Raw genomic sequence first — 15248 nt, 5'->3', positions numbered from 1 at the left:
TACACGCACAGAGCTTATTAAAGGACATACGTGTGCGTCTGCAGCTCTGGATCTTGGATCCAGTGTTTAGCCCCAGAACAGAAATCACATTTTTTTTTTTCCCATGGGGCCCAGGAAAACACTTATCCCATCTCCTTTTTTATATCTTCAAACGAAAGGAGACAGTGTCTAGATGTGGTTGTGACTCTGCTAATGTTGGAGACTGTTTCAGGGCACTATTTTTGAGCATACAGACTCTTCGAGAAGCAGAATTGCTTTGTTGAGATAAAAGATATGTCAATTACATTGTCAAATCCTTCTTCAGACAGCCTAAAAACAAGAGACTCTTGCATAGTGAAATATTATTTTCTAGTAGAGTTGAATATCCATTGCTTGCTCCTTTGCAATGTTAAACGATTCACATTTTTCTAAAATTTGCTTATGTGGAGCTCTAGCCGAACATATATGAAACATGATATTGATTCTTTATATTGTCAACAAGAATAAAGAAACTGTATATTGTGAGTAGTTATATTTTAATAAAAATCTTTAATAAAATGTAATTCAATTTTCAAAAATTAAATAGTTCAATTTCATCTAATAATCTTGATTTAATTTTTTACATTTGTTAATAAAACACATTTAACTGGGTTACATTTTATTTTAATCCTTATGATCAATGAAAATAATTACACATTGAGATGACAGAAATAAGTATATAGAAACAGAATACAAAAATAAAAAGAAATAGAATGAGGAAACATGGAGCTCTGGATGAAAACTAAAGAAAAGAGAGATGACTGTTTATGTAGATAGTCTACTCACATTTTTAAAAACTGGAAATCTCAGGTGTCTGCTAAAGTTTTCCCCAATCAAATTTGTTAATATGTTTAGAAATCATTCAAGACAAGAAATAATTACTGATAAACTGACCCTTTTGAATTATGGATTTTATCAGAAAATATTTTTGGTTCATATTCATTTTTTTATCAGACAGCTTTGACATTTGGCTGACTTGAGTCATAAACACTATCTTTTGCACATATTTTTCAATTTGCTATTAACAAAAGTACTTTGGCATATTAAAATTATAGCATGTATTTCACTTAAAAATTGTCAGGTCGACTTACAAGTTTTAAATATCTGACATATATGTAGGCCTCCATTAATACTCTTGTTTAAGTTCCAGTAAATGTTAGGGTCCAGACTGCTTATGGTAAAATCATTGAGAAGAAAAACTTGGGAGTGACTCATACTCACTACTCTGGCATGCAAATCAGCTGTGATTGTCTAGTCAATGGGTCCCAGAACACTTTACTTGGGCTGATGGGAAGACCAGGAGACATATGCCTTGTTTCATTTTCTTTTTTTACTTTTAACTCAAAATTTTGAGGTTTTCCTCCAATTATATCTATTTCTAAACCCAGACCATGTGACTTTGGGGAATTTATCCCAGACCTGGCTGAATGATGACAGATTAATCCAACTCAGTGCCATACCCATGCCTATCACCAGGTTACAGAAAACTAATGAAAGAGTCATAGCGGAAAGTACACAAAAGTCTTTATGAAGCTAGGGTCTCTGACTTCAATTGAGTCCTCAGTGCTGCTAATTAATTTGGCTTTATTTTCATGGTTTATTTTTGTCACGTTCTAGCCACCAGTATATCAAAACCTTTTCTCACACTTCTTGATTTCAATCCTTCTGCCTCATTTCTCAATCTTAATGATGAATTTCCTTCTTAACACTTCTTTCTAAAACTGAGAAAAAAAATGTGTCAGAGGAGATACCATCAAATGCCCTACACAAATATGAAAACATACCCTATGTTTCCATCCAATAGTTCTCTTTCCTTGCTGTTATAATAGAAGCAATGTTTCTTTACTTTGTTCTAGATACTATTCTTTCATATATTTGAATGGCTTTATCAAATTTTATTAAATCTTCAATTCCTCTCTTTCATAGACTTTTGTCATTAGTTTCTGACATATAAAGAAACCCTACAAAAACTTTCTTTCATTTTACATAATCCTCAATGATATTTTCACATACCTTCTCTTTTTGTCTTCTGACTTTTATTTTTTCACTCACTACTCTCTTCTCACTTTCTTAATCCATAGAAGCTACTCTCATCCAAGGTGCCAGGCACTTTTCGCTAGTTCTCAGTCTATACCTTATTTGAATTTTGGCAATGTTTGGCATTGTTGACCACTCTTCTTCCATAAGTCACTGTAGATCCTTGCCTTTTATAGCATCGCATGTTCCTATTTTTCTTACTGGATATCTAACCCCTTTTCCATTCTATCTTCTAGTCTCTTTTTCCTTTGCCATGTAATTAATAACACTTTGGACACCAGTTCTAAGTGCCTTTCAGATCTCACACATTCTACCGACATAATTTCATCAGTTAGTTATATGGCAGTTATGAATTATAGCAAGAGTCCACAAACATCTTGTATAAAGAGCCAGATAGTAAATATTTTATGTTTGTGAGTCATATGATCATTGTCTCATTTATTCAGCTCTGTTCTAATAGTGTGAAAGCAGCCATAGACAATACATAAACAAATGGCTGTGCTATGATCCAGTGAGGTTTATTTTCAAACAATTGCCAGACCAAATTTTCCTTATAGGTAGTAGTTTGCACACCAGTGCAGTATAATTTTGTAATTTGCAAAATTTCTGAGCTTCAGGATTGAATTACTGAAATAACTGAATACATGATCAATGTGGCTCAAGTCAGCACCTTCTATTTCGTTGTGCTGATTACAGTGATCTTATTAGTTCTTCCCTACTTAAAAGCCTTTCAGAGCTCCCAATTTGCTCAAACATTGAACATAGCTCACAAGGCCCTTAATTAGGTGTCACTCCATCCCTTAGTCCTAACTCGCTGCCATTTTTATATTTTAATCTAGAATAGTAGTGGGAATCTTTTTGGTCCACAGACTATTTATATGAATTTCTGTTTTCATTGAAGCATCTTTGTGTGTGTTTTTTTTTTAAATTTGTTTTCTGTTTATTTTTACTCTTAGTTTTTTGGCTTTGTTCTCTTAATTCCTAATACCTTGTTAAATTGTCATACAATTTATTTGCAAATGAACATATTTTAGTTATACCTTTCACAAAAACTCCCCGAACTTTTAGAAGTCATCAAACACATTAAAATTAAGCTGCAATACTTGCAATTAATTAAGGATGACACTGGAAGGTGGAGTTCCTAGAGACACTTATGTAATTTTTCATTTCTCTATATTAATCACAGTAAATCTCTTTATGCAAAAATATGTTCAGTCATAATATTTAAAACCATTAGTAATTCAGACATATTATTTAAAACCATTTATGATACCTTTAAAATTTTTACTGGGAAAGGTGTTTGAAAGAAATTTGGCATTTAAATGAATTATAAATTATATATTATAGTATAAATGTATTATACAAATATAATTATATAAATATATAAATGTAATTATTTCCCTTTTCATACAACCAAACTGAAAAACCAATATAGCATTTTCTGTGAAATATTTTTCTTTTTATTGCTGTTAGAACATCTTAATCTCATGTAACAGTTGCTTAAATGTTCAATGATATAAAATGTGTTTATGTTTTTTTTGTCACTACACAATCATTTTAGATGTATTATTTGGAAGTTCCAACATGTGTTATTATTACAAATCTTCCAAGAATTTATAAACATTCATATTTGCTGATACTACAAATAACTACTGTGCACTAAGAATATCCTAAATTCCTACTTTTACTTTTTCCTAGCACTTTGTTTTAAAATGTATTTCAAAAGTGACTGATGCAAGGAGTCCATAAAAATCTGGGTATTGCTGGCTGTCTGGCTAGACAGGTAGTTTCCCATGAAGTGGAGTTTATTATGATCAATTATTAGTCATTTAGGCTTTAGTTCCCAGCATTGCCCCATAAATTAAATTTCGTCATTATTACTGATTTGATTAGAATTGAGTATGCTAACACAAATGGTATCAAAGTCACAAGGAACTAATGTTTAAGACCAATTTATCCACTTATTAATTTACAATAAGAATCATAATTGCTAAGTAAACTGGTTAATCAGTTTGTCTATCTCTCTTGGAAAAGAAGCTTCATGAAAATAATACTCGATGAGCTTGAAAACAAAGTATGGAGAATTCTTTATATGCATGAATGTTCAATAGCATTAGGCTATTAAGTACTTTGAGGTTAATATTTACAAGAAGGCAGCTAGGTTCCAGAAAAGAATATGTGATCTTCTTAGAGTACAAACCTTTTTTTGAACATTTATTACATTATATTAAGAGTCTCCCATTAGACAATATATTCCTCCAATTTGCCTGCAAGCTCCTCAAAAAAATTTTAAACTATGTCTGTCAAATTGAAAAATATGAATGATTTTACAATGGTAGCCAAACAATAAATGTTTAGTAAAGCTTGGTGGTTCTAAAATGGGCTTACAAATGTTAGCCTCCTGAATTCTTACACATATCTCATTCTCTTATAGGATTCACAATTCCATTTAAATATTTTAGAGTCAGAAGTCTTGGAGCAAAGAAGTCATTTTTACATTATTTATGCTAAAATTTTTAAAGCATATTTATTCATGGCATCATTATTTGGCTGGGCTCTTAATAAATAGAACTCACAGAGTCATAATCAATTGGTTGGATCTACCTCAGAGATGTGCTTTTTAATGATATATTTGCTAATATTTGAGATTTATGACATTCCACACATTTAAATTATTCATTTTCTCTTAAAAATGTGTTGACTGGTGATATTGAGTCCAAATCCAGCATGACAATCACATAGGGCTGAATGTTAGCCACTTGTTTTAGAAAGAGAATACAAAGAATAAGGACAATAAACTTTCATGTCCACCAATGTTTGCAGCGATCCTGATGATAGAGTATTTGTCCAGACTCACTCACTTATGATATTGTCTGGCAATTGTGTTTGTGATTCGTATAATTTGACAATATCAGAGTGGCCAAGATAAAACATGCTGTACAGGGAGGTTCCCAGAGTGGCTGCCCAAGACTGCTCTGCCTTCTTTGTTGAGGAGGTGGTGCCGTTTCAAACAAATACTTTGCTCTTGGCTTCAGTGGAAAATTATGAAGATGGACTTGAGTGCCCAGAGTTCTCTGTTACTTAAGTTTGAGACTAGACGTCTCAAGCATGAAGGCTGGATTCTTAGCTTTCTGCTTTATTCTTGTCTGTAATCCAGTCATGTAGGACTTTGAGAATCTCAGGAATGATAACTAAAATAAATGTCCTATCTAAGATCGTAAAGAAATGTGAAAAAAAAAAGTGTAGGCATGTAAAAGAATTGAATAGATAATAATCACTTTTTAAAGCAAAATATATAGTGAGGTGAGTAAAATTGATTTGGTTATTATCCTCTCGTCTTACCTCCAACTAAACTTCCTTAAAACACAGATAAGTGTTACAGGATTAATCTGTTCTCTGTTGCTGAAAGTACTACCTTAATTATGGAAATATTTTTTTATAGTTCAGCATCTGAGGTATGAAAGAAAACAGACTAAAGGAGGACAAAAGACCAGTCAGAAACTCCATGAGCAAATCTACTCAACTGGTCTGACAGTTCTCATCCTTCCCGTCTTTGTCGTTTTTGTCCTCTTCTTCCTTCTTCCCTTTTTGCTTCTCCTTTGATTCCCTCCTCTTTCCCCTCTTTCTTTCCTGTCCTTTGTTCCTTTACACCAGTTAAAACTAGATGTTTCTCGAATGCCAGAACTGGTTTGGGGCACTGAGTGTGATATTGCGCCTTGCAGGCTTTTAAGAAAGTATTGGAAATGGCACATTTAGGCAGACCAACTGTTGCACATCTCATCTGGGATTCAGCACACACAGAAAGGCCTCTGGTTAGCATCCAGGGGCTGTGTCTCCTGATTTTATCTTTGGCTGTTATGAATGAACCAGAAATGTTTTTGAACCCTAGAATTTCCCACAGGAATGCCCAATGTCCATCAATGACTCAGAAACTTGATGCTTTTTATAATGTTAATCTGTTAATTATGTATCTTCTCATAACTCTGAATGGATGTTCTGGGCAAAGAAAGGAGGCTGAAATTTGCCATGTCCTCAATATCTCTAGGAATGGAACAATAACAGTTTATTTAAGTAGTGCTGTTAATCAATTCAACAATTTAGTTTGAATTGTCACTTTTGGAAAGAATTTATTACTTCCAGCACCACTGGACTGTAAATTTAGAAAAAAAATCACTTAAATTTAACCCTATTTTACCTTTGGGTTATATGGTATTTGAGTTACATAATTATTCAAAGAGAATAGGATAGTTACCAGCAGTAGCTATATATGATCCAAGGTTGTCAATAATAAGAAATGATAGAGGGAACGTTTATGAATGATAGAGATGGCTAGTTACCTGTTAGGATATCAATTATATTTACTACCCCTTATTTAATAATAGTTAAAAGCTGAGTACAAAATTACTGCTATTTAAAAATGTTATCTTCCAGTCCTGATCCTAAACTTCACTGAATATTGAGACAACTAGCAACTTGGTGAAATTTTATAACTGACCCTACTGCTACGTAAACAATTGATACATACTTAAATATAAATAATTTTGAAATCAAGGTGGTAATGGCAGTTTGCCACATATAAATTAAGATCTAGCTACTTTCAAATTATTAAAACAGTAGTATTTTCTAAACAAAAAAAACCCACTAGATTTAGCATTTACATATCAGTATTTTGAGGTTAAATTTTCTTATAGTCTGCAAAATGAAATCTTGTATGATACAGTAAATTCAATTTACATGTTGTTATTAAATACTTTAAAGCATAAAATTCATTGTACTTATCTTAATGAAGGTGAAGGTATACAAGAAAACACTTGTTATACTTAACATCTGTGAATACAGTTATATGTAGTTCATGGAAGAGGATTTGATGTAAATGTACTTTTCAATTTTTTTTTATTGAGGTGAAATTCATATAAAAATATTAAGCACTTTAAAGTGAACAACAAAGTGGCATTTAGTATATTCACAATTCTGATATGGACTGAGTTGCTCCCCCCGCCCAAATTCATATGCTGGAACTCTAATCTTCATTATGACTATATTTGAAGATAGAGTGTTGAAGGAAAAAAAGTAAGGTTAAATGAGATCATAAGGGTATAGCTGTAATCCAGTAGGACTTGTGTCATTATAAAAAAAGGAAGAGACACCAGGAGTGCGCATGCACAGAAAGAAAGACCGTATGAGGACATTCCTACAAGGTGGCCATCTGGAAGCCAAGGAGAAAGGTCTCATTAGCAACCAATTCTATGGACAAATGGTTCTTGGCTGTCTAGCCTCCAGAATTGTAAGAAATACATTTTTATTGTGTAAGCCACCCAGTATGTGGCATTTAGCTACAGCAGCCTGAGCAAACTAACACAAGTTCCAAAGTATTTTCAATACTCTAAAAAGAAACACAACCTGTAAGCAGTTACTCCCCATTTCCAGACTGTGGAAACCACCGGTCTACTTTCTATCTCTATGGACTTACCTATTATGGATATTTAACATAATATATAGATGACTTTTTTCTGGTTTCTTTCATTAATGTAATTTTTTGAAGCTCATCCCTGTTGTCCTGTGTAATTTTTATGGGTTTCATCGTATTCCCAAACAATATATGTTGAAGTCGTAATCTTCAGTATATCGGAAGGTGGTTATCTGAAATAGGGTCATCGCACATGTATGTAGTTAAAATAAGGTTATACTGGAGTAGGGTGAGCCCTTAGTCCAATTTGATTGGTGGTCTTATAGGAAGACACTGTGAAGTCACAGAGAGAATGCCATGTGATGACAGAGACAGAGACTCAAGTTACACAATTCCAAGCTAAGGGATATCAAGGATCTCTGAAAACACCAGAAGCTAAGAAAGAGACATGTAACAGATGTTTTTCCTAGAAACTTCAGGAGAGCATGGCCCTGAACAATTCCTTGATATCTTTTAGCTTCTAGAATTAGATTAAAAAATATACTCCTGTTTAATTAGGCCACTCTATTTATGGTACTTCATTATGGCATCCCTGGGAAATTGATACAGATTTTGGTAATGAAAAGTAGGTTACTACTATAACAAATACCTAGAAATGTGGAAGCATCTGGATTGGATTTAGGTAATGATGGTGACTAGAAGAGTTTTGAGATGTATCATAGAAAAAGCCTACTAAGCTTTGAAAAGACTACATAGAAATATGGATGTTAACGATTTTAACAAAGTCTCAGAAAGCAAAAAAGAGGAAGCACCGACACATACATCAAAATGAATATAAGGTTGCTGGAAATATAAACATTAAAAGTGCTGCCGGTGAGATCCCAGTTGGAAACGAAGAACATGTGGTTGGAACGTGGAAGAAAGATGCTTTCTGTTGCAGGTGACAGAGGACTTGGATGATGCCAAAGATAAAACTTCCCCATGTGTTTTGTCCATTTTTTATAGCTGTTTCCAGTAGAGACCCAATTTCTAAATTAATGGCAGTTACATATGCTTATTGTAAAATACTTAAACCGCTCAGAATTCTATATGATGAAAAAGTATATCAAATATTTTTAAAATTATAGTTAGTAAAATAGTTACACACTAATAAATTATCCATTGCATTTATGCTAAAACAAATACTTGTTTATATTTAACTTTATGACATTTCATGTTAAGTATTTTGTTCACAAAACTTTTATTCTATTATGCCTGCTTCTTTGTATGTGTACGTACCTATGTGTGTGTTTTTATGAATGTGTTTTCCATTTTTTGTACATGCGAGTATATGTGTGTTTGTTGATATGTTCCCTTATGTACAAATTATTTGCATACCTAAAATAGATATATAATTAATATAGTATATTAATATTATAATTGTATTATATTAATATTATAGTTATAGTATATTTTTAGTTATCTAGTCTTTGAAGCCTTGGAGAATATATTTTGCTTTTGGGGGGGGACACTGGACATAGTTTAATTATGATAAAGATTTTTTAAAAGTACGCTTGTAATTTTACCTGCCTTCCACTTTTTACTTTCTCATATTTATTAATTGTTATTTTGCACCGTATAGAGTGAATAATATGTCCAGACTCATTTAGCTTTATATTCATAATTTATATTTAACAAATTTGACCCTCAATAAAAATCATTCCAAATCAAATTTTCTCCATTTCTGAATCTTTAATTTGAATTAAATTGGTATGTTAAAACAATAACTGTGTTGGTTAGTGTATTAGTTTCCTATAGCTGCTATAGCAAATTTTTACAAACTTTGTGGCTCTATTAGGATTCTCCAGAGAAAAATAATCAAAAGGATGTAAATATATATGTAAGATTTGTTGTTACAACTCAAGTCTGAAGACAGAAGATAGAATTCCCTCTTCCTCAGAGGACCTGTCTGTTTTTCTCTTTTCAAGTGATTTGATAAAGTCCATCCACATTACACAGGATAATCTGTTTTACTCAAAGTCTATCGATTTAAATGTTAATTGCATCTAAAAAATACCTTTACAGCAACATCCAGATGACTGATACGTGAGAAATAATAAAATGAACAATTCAACTGTAAAATACTATTCTACAGGAATTTAACTTTCCAGAGATATTTAAAGCTGTCCTGAATAAAGCAAACTTACTTCTGCAGGATTTGTTTCTGTAATCGAAGAGAACTACCAAATAATTTATGTGGTATTTTATACTTCTAATATCCATGGCTTAAAAAAAACTTTATTTTCTGGCTTTCATTTTTTTTTTCTAAGCAAAAGCCATGCAAAGACGATGATTGTTTAAAAAGTGGTGTGTATTCCTGATGAAGTTATTTTAGTTCTGTGTAATTATAAGCTATTTCAAGAGCAGTGCTAGAGTTGATTTTATTTTTATATTAGACTTCATAAGGTATAAGGTATCTGAGGACAATAGCAGAAGTTTAATTCAAAAGAACATAATACATTTTTGTAGCATTTTAAGTAGGTAATTTTTTCACAAGTCAGTTTGTTGCAACATTATTTGCACAAGCAAAATATAAACGACATCCTGAAAGTTCATAAATGAGGAAATGATTGACTAGATCATGATTCCTAAACTATGTGAAATAAAGAAAAGTGAGATTTATACGTACTGACTTAAAAAGTTATCCATGATGGATATAGCTGGGTGACTCAGTAGGTTAAGCATCGGCCTTTGGCTCAAGTCATGGTCCCGGGGTCCTGGGATGGAGCCCCATCTTGGGCTCTCTTGATCAGCAGGGAGTCTGCTTATCCCTCAGCCTCTGCCCCTTCCAAACCTCCTGACCCTGATTGTGAACTTTCTCTTACATGCTCTCTCTCTCTCCCAAATAAATAAAATAAATCTTTAAACCAATAAGTTATCCATGATGGAGTATTGAAAAAAAGGGTAGCAGAGTAATCTCAATTTTTATGAAAAATTAAATAAAATAGCACTAAATTAACCAGTTGTACATTCAGACAAACATTAGAAAAAGAATGAAAAATCATATTATTTAAAGCATTGTTTAAATTTTATGGCTGGGAAAATTAATGAGTGAGGGGAAAATATTTTTCTTCATATACAACTGCACTGTTTGGAATTGCTGTAAACAGTATATATTATTGTGTAAGTTTTGAACATACAAAATTATCATATAAATTAAAACGAATATAATGGTGATTCAAGAAAAGCACCCAAACATTTTGTAATGTCTGACTAGTGTGTTTGTTAGATTACAGATAGAAAGACCACAATACTGATTGAATCAACTACAAGTAATTATAGATTTGGAATTTACGGAGAAATTTACATTTTTATGCATGAGCACATGTATATTCGAGAAGACCAACTAATAATTAGAGTCATAACTATAGAAGAAGAAGTGATATCCAAGGATAGCTGTTCACTTCGAATCATCATTGTGACCAGGAAAATAATAATTCATAATAAAAAATAATGCTGATACTTTCTTTTCTCTTTCTTTTCATATCAGCTTTGAAATCCATATAAAATATGAAATTGCTACAACTAGAAATATAGGGGTGCTTACAGAATATAAGAACCCTCAGAATATTCCAGCAACTCCTATCATTTTAATAAAATAAATTTAACATCTTTAGAATATTTACCATTGCTTTAAATACTTTACTCAGTAATTCAAATCAGGGCTCCAGAATAATGTAAGCATATCATTATATCATTGAGATATTTTACAAGTATAAAAAAAGATCTCACGATGCCTAATCAGCATCATGTTTTGTCCTGGAATGGCATCACTTGGACACCTGAGGATGTTGAATAATCACATAATGAATATTATGAGCATGTTTTGCAAAGTTAGCAAAGGCACAGTTTTAGAGGAAAATTCACTCTGTAGTTTAATCAATATTCTGAAAAACATATTTAGCAGGGCAAAAACATCTTGAGGAACCTCTATTACACAGCAAAAGGGTCTTTCTCTGTCTTCCGCTAGGGGCATATCTCGTTAAAAATGAAGAATGAATAAAACATAGTGAAATCATGTAGAGGAGGGTCTTTCCGATCTTAATATTTGGTTTTCCCATAGCTTATTGTAGAAATTCTCAACTAGATAGTGAAGGGTAGGAAATGACAAACACCTATCAGGCAATTTAGACACAGGGTTACATCTCTCCCATGTATCTAGCCATTAGGTACAGCATTCCAGAATAAATGAGATGTTAGGACATTCCTTCAACAGTCATCTCCGAATTCTCCTTTGATGTTTTCATGTTTCTGTGTGCTCCAAGAATACTAACCAGCCTCCTTATCTTTTGCTTAGTCGGTGTTTAGTTTTAGGAGATCTCTCAATAGCCTAGAGTGAAGGCATAATTTGGATCAGAATCTGATTTATATTTTAGTTGCATTAATCCCAGTGTGTCTTGGCTTCTGTATTCTATATCGATCTTTGCTAGTTTAAACTGTGATAGTGCTCATAGTCTCATCTATTCTGTAAATTCCCATTATTGGTGAAAATGATAATCTCATCCTCTAAGGTGATCACTGATAATAAAAAACTAAATTATATTAAATTCAAGTCAGGATTAGTGGGTGTATAGAAATATCAAAAACACATTTACTCATTTGTATATTTATTCAGCAACTGTTTAGAAATGCTTACTTAACCTACTCCTGAGCTTAGGAAGAGAGAGATAAAAAAGCATGGAATTTCAATATAAGCCATGCTACCTGGAAGCTTTCCTTCTATTGTCAGTGACAGCAGATCAATCAAATAACCCAGGCAAAGAAAAGTAGGAGAGGTGCTAATGTAGAAAATGATCTGTAAGATGAATAGAAAGGAAGAGGATATTGATGAAATACAGTGATCAAGAGAGAAAGTGGTACAAAATGAAGTATGAGAATCACACAGGGGCCAGACCATGGAGGACATTCATTATAGGTTATGTAAAAAGACTTGTTGCTTTAACCAATCCAATGGGAAACTACTGAAAAAAATTAATCAGGAAAGTGTCAATATCTCTACAACATTTTTAAAGGTGCAGGATAAAGTACTGTGGAAATGGTGGGGCCAAAATTTGGAATCGCAGACTTAAGAGATTATCTTATTATTCTTTATAATTATGATTATAAAGAAAAGAGATGACAACAGCTAGGAGAAAGATGGTAGGCATTCAATGTAAAGAGTGGATATTTTTAAAATAAATTCAAAAGTAGAACTATTCGGGGAATCAAGAATATTGCTTTAGACTTTATTAATATTTAAAATGTCTGCTCTTCAACAAACATTCTTGAGAGAAAGAAAAGATACACCATTTGCAAATGACGTACTTGATAAGGAACTCACACTGAAATACTTAGAACAATCAAAATTAAATAAGAAAACAAGCAACTCAACAAAACAGCATAATTTAATTCATTTGTTAATTCAATAACTTCAACAAAGAACATGTATAGATCACAAATCTGCACATGAAAACGGTAAACATCTTTTAGTCATCAGAAAAATGCAACATAGAACCATGATGAGATATCTCTATACACCTATAAAATTGGTTTATATTGAAAAGCCTGACCCTATGTTGGGCTGATGAGGATGTAGAGGAACAGGATCTTTCATAAGATTGCTGGAGGGAGGGATCCCTGGGTGGCGCAGCGGTTTGGCGCCTGCCTTTGGCCCAGGGTGCGATCCTGGAGACCCTGGATCGAATCCCACTTCGGGCTCCCGGTGCATGGAGCCTGCTTCTCCCTCTGCCTGTGTCTCTGCCTCTCTCTCTCTCTCTCTGTGACTATCATAAATAAATAAAAATTAAAAAAAAAAAGATTGCTGGAGGGAATGCAAAATGGTAGAGCCACTCCACAAAACAGTTTAACAGTTTCCTAAAAATTTTAAAATATAAAAGAATGAAAAATATAGCTCCCATATGATCCAACTTTCTCACTCTCAGCTATTTACCCAAGAAAATGAAAGAATGAAAGTTTATCTTCATACAAAGATATATATATATATATATATATATATATATATATATATATACACACACAAGTGTTCACAGCACCTTTCTTTGTTAATAATTCAAAATTTTAAACAACTCAAATATTCATCAACAGGTGAATGGATATGGGCGATCCCTGGATGGCTTAGTGGTTTAGTGCCTGCCTTCGGTCCAGGGTGTGGTCCTGGAGTCCCGGGATCCAGTCCTACATCAGGCTCCCTGCATAGAGCCTGCCTCTCTCTGCCTGAGTATCTGCCTCTCTCTCTCTCTCTGTCTCTCATGAATAAATAAATAAAATCTTAAAAAAAAACAGGTGAATGGATAAACAAATTGCACTATGTTCACATAGTGTACTAAGACTCAGTAAAGCAAAATATGAACCATTGATGTGTGCAATGTGGGTGAGTTCTAAAATAATGCTGTGGGAAAGAAGTCTGACATAAAAGAGCTTACACTGTATGATTCCATTTACATTAAATTCTAGAAAATGCAAAGCAATTTGTAGTGACAGAAGCAGATCAGGGATGAGAGTTGGGAGAGATGGTTGGGAAGGGGCGGGAGAGAGAGATTATGAAGGGCAGTGAGGAGACTTCTGAGTGATGTATGTGTTTATTATCTTGGTTGGGATGATGGTTTTAAAGGTATATTCATATGCGAAAACCTGTCAAACTGTACACTTTATATATGCCTAGTTTACCATATATTAAATGTGCTTTTAAGAAAAAAGAAACAATGTCTATTTTTTGCCTTTAGTAAATGAGTAGATTATGGTGGCAGTTCCTAAATTGAGAAAGAAAAAATGTTGGCGGCAGGAATCATGAGTTACTTTACTAGGCATAGAAATAAGACCTCCTGGCATTACTGACCTAAGTAAGTCTGTACCCTTCCACTTGAAATCAAACTTTGGAAACTATTTTCCATTGCTCCTGTTTTAACTGATGGATTCTTGACACCTATTATCTCCCGTATTGTTACTAGATACCCCTTAGTTTATGAGATTTAAAGATTCTTTTGATGACAGGACACAACACAATGACATTCAGGTAGATGGAAGTTTAAAGCTTGAATATGGAGATGGCTGCCAGGCAGGACCACACAGAAGATTGCACCCGAGGACAGAGTAACTGCAAGCTGGAGCTCTAGGCGAAGCTTATGTAAGGCACATCAGCTGGGATTGGTGGGTTTTGGCAGGCTGCCTCTGTGGAATGGCTAGTCTGAGGATCTGGAGGTTCAGAAGGGGTTTTCCCTCCTTGTCTGATACTTGGCCTTAGGGACAGTTATGGTTGAGCCATACTGGTCCTTGACTCTGAGTCCAATAAGGGAAGTGGCTGGGGTGTGGACTTAGTTGTTCAAGAAGGGGAGTTGACTGGCCTCAAGCCAGGGTCCAAAAATGGGTCAGGATAGCATTTTTCCCAAAAACTAGATTTCATCCCTGCTCCTACATCTTGTTCTGTGACTTATCACTTCCAATTGTTCATGATTATGACTTCTTAATTTCAATTCTAATCAAATTCCACCTCTCAGGTGCAGTTCCTTAATGCCCAGCCTTTTTCAAAGTTTACCCGTCCATTTTGCATCCTCTCTTTCTATAACCTAAAAATGGATATTTGGAGGCTAGGTTAAAATGACCCATAAATCGCACATTAAAGAAAACCTTATGTCTATGCAAATCAATTTTAGTTTTTAACTTAGAAATCTTATCTAATAAATATGCAACTTTGAAAAGCTAAAATGGACTATAACTTAAGACCTATCATTTCTCCTCTGACTGCGGCATC

At 33.5% G+C, this 15248-nt stretch overlaps 1 long non-coding RNA gene across 1 annotated transcript in view; it reads right to left on the bottom strand.

The window, feature by feature from the left end:
* LOC140611814 (uncharacterized) overlaps positions 1-7770 on the bottom strand; it is a 52781-nt gene extending 45011 nt beyond the window's left edge. Inside the window, exon 1 of the long non-coding RNA XR_012013069.1 lies at positions 7526-7770. This is a non-coding gene — a long non-coding RNA (uncharacterized lncRNA). The remainder of the gene's footprint in view (positions 1-7525) is intronic.
* Positions 7771-15248: the final 7478 nt, after the last annotated feature.

The sequence above is a fragment of the Canis lupus genome, chromosome 2 (genome assembly GCF_048164855.1).
Source record: "Canis lupus baileyi chromosome 2, mCanLup2.hap1, whole genome shotgun sequence".
Classification (NCBI taxonomy): domain Eukaryota; kingdom Metazoa; phylum Chordata; class Mammalia; order Carnivora; family Canidae; genus Canis; species Canis lupus.
The sequence above is the reverse complement of the archived record's forward strand: the minus strand, read 5'-3'. Positions and strand labels throughout refer to the sequence as shown.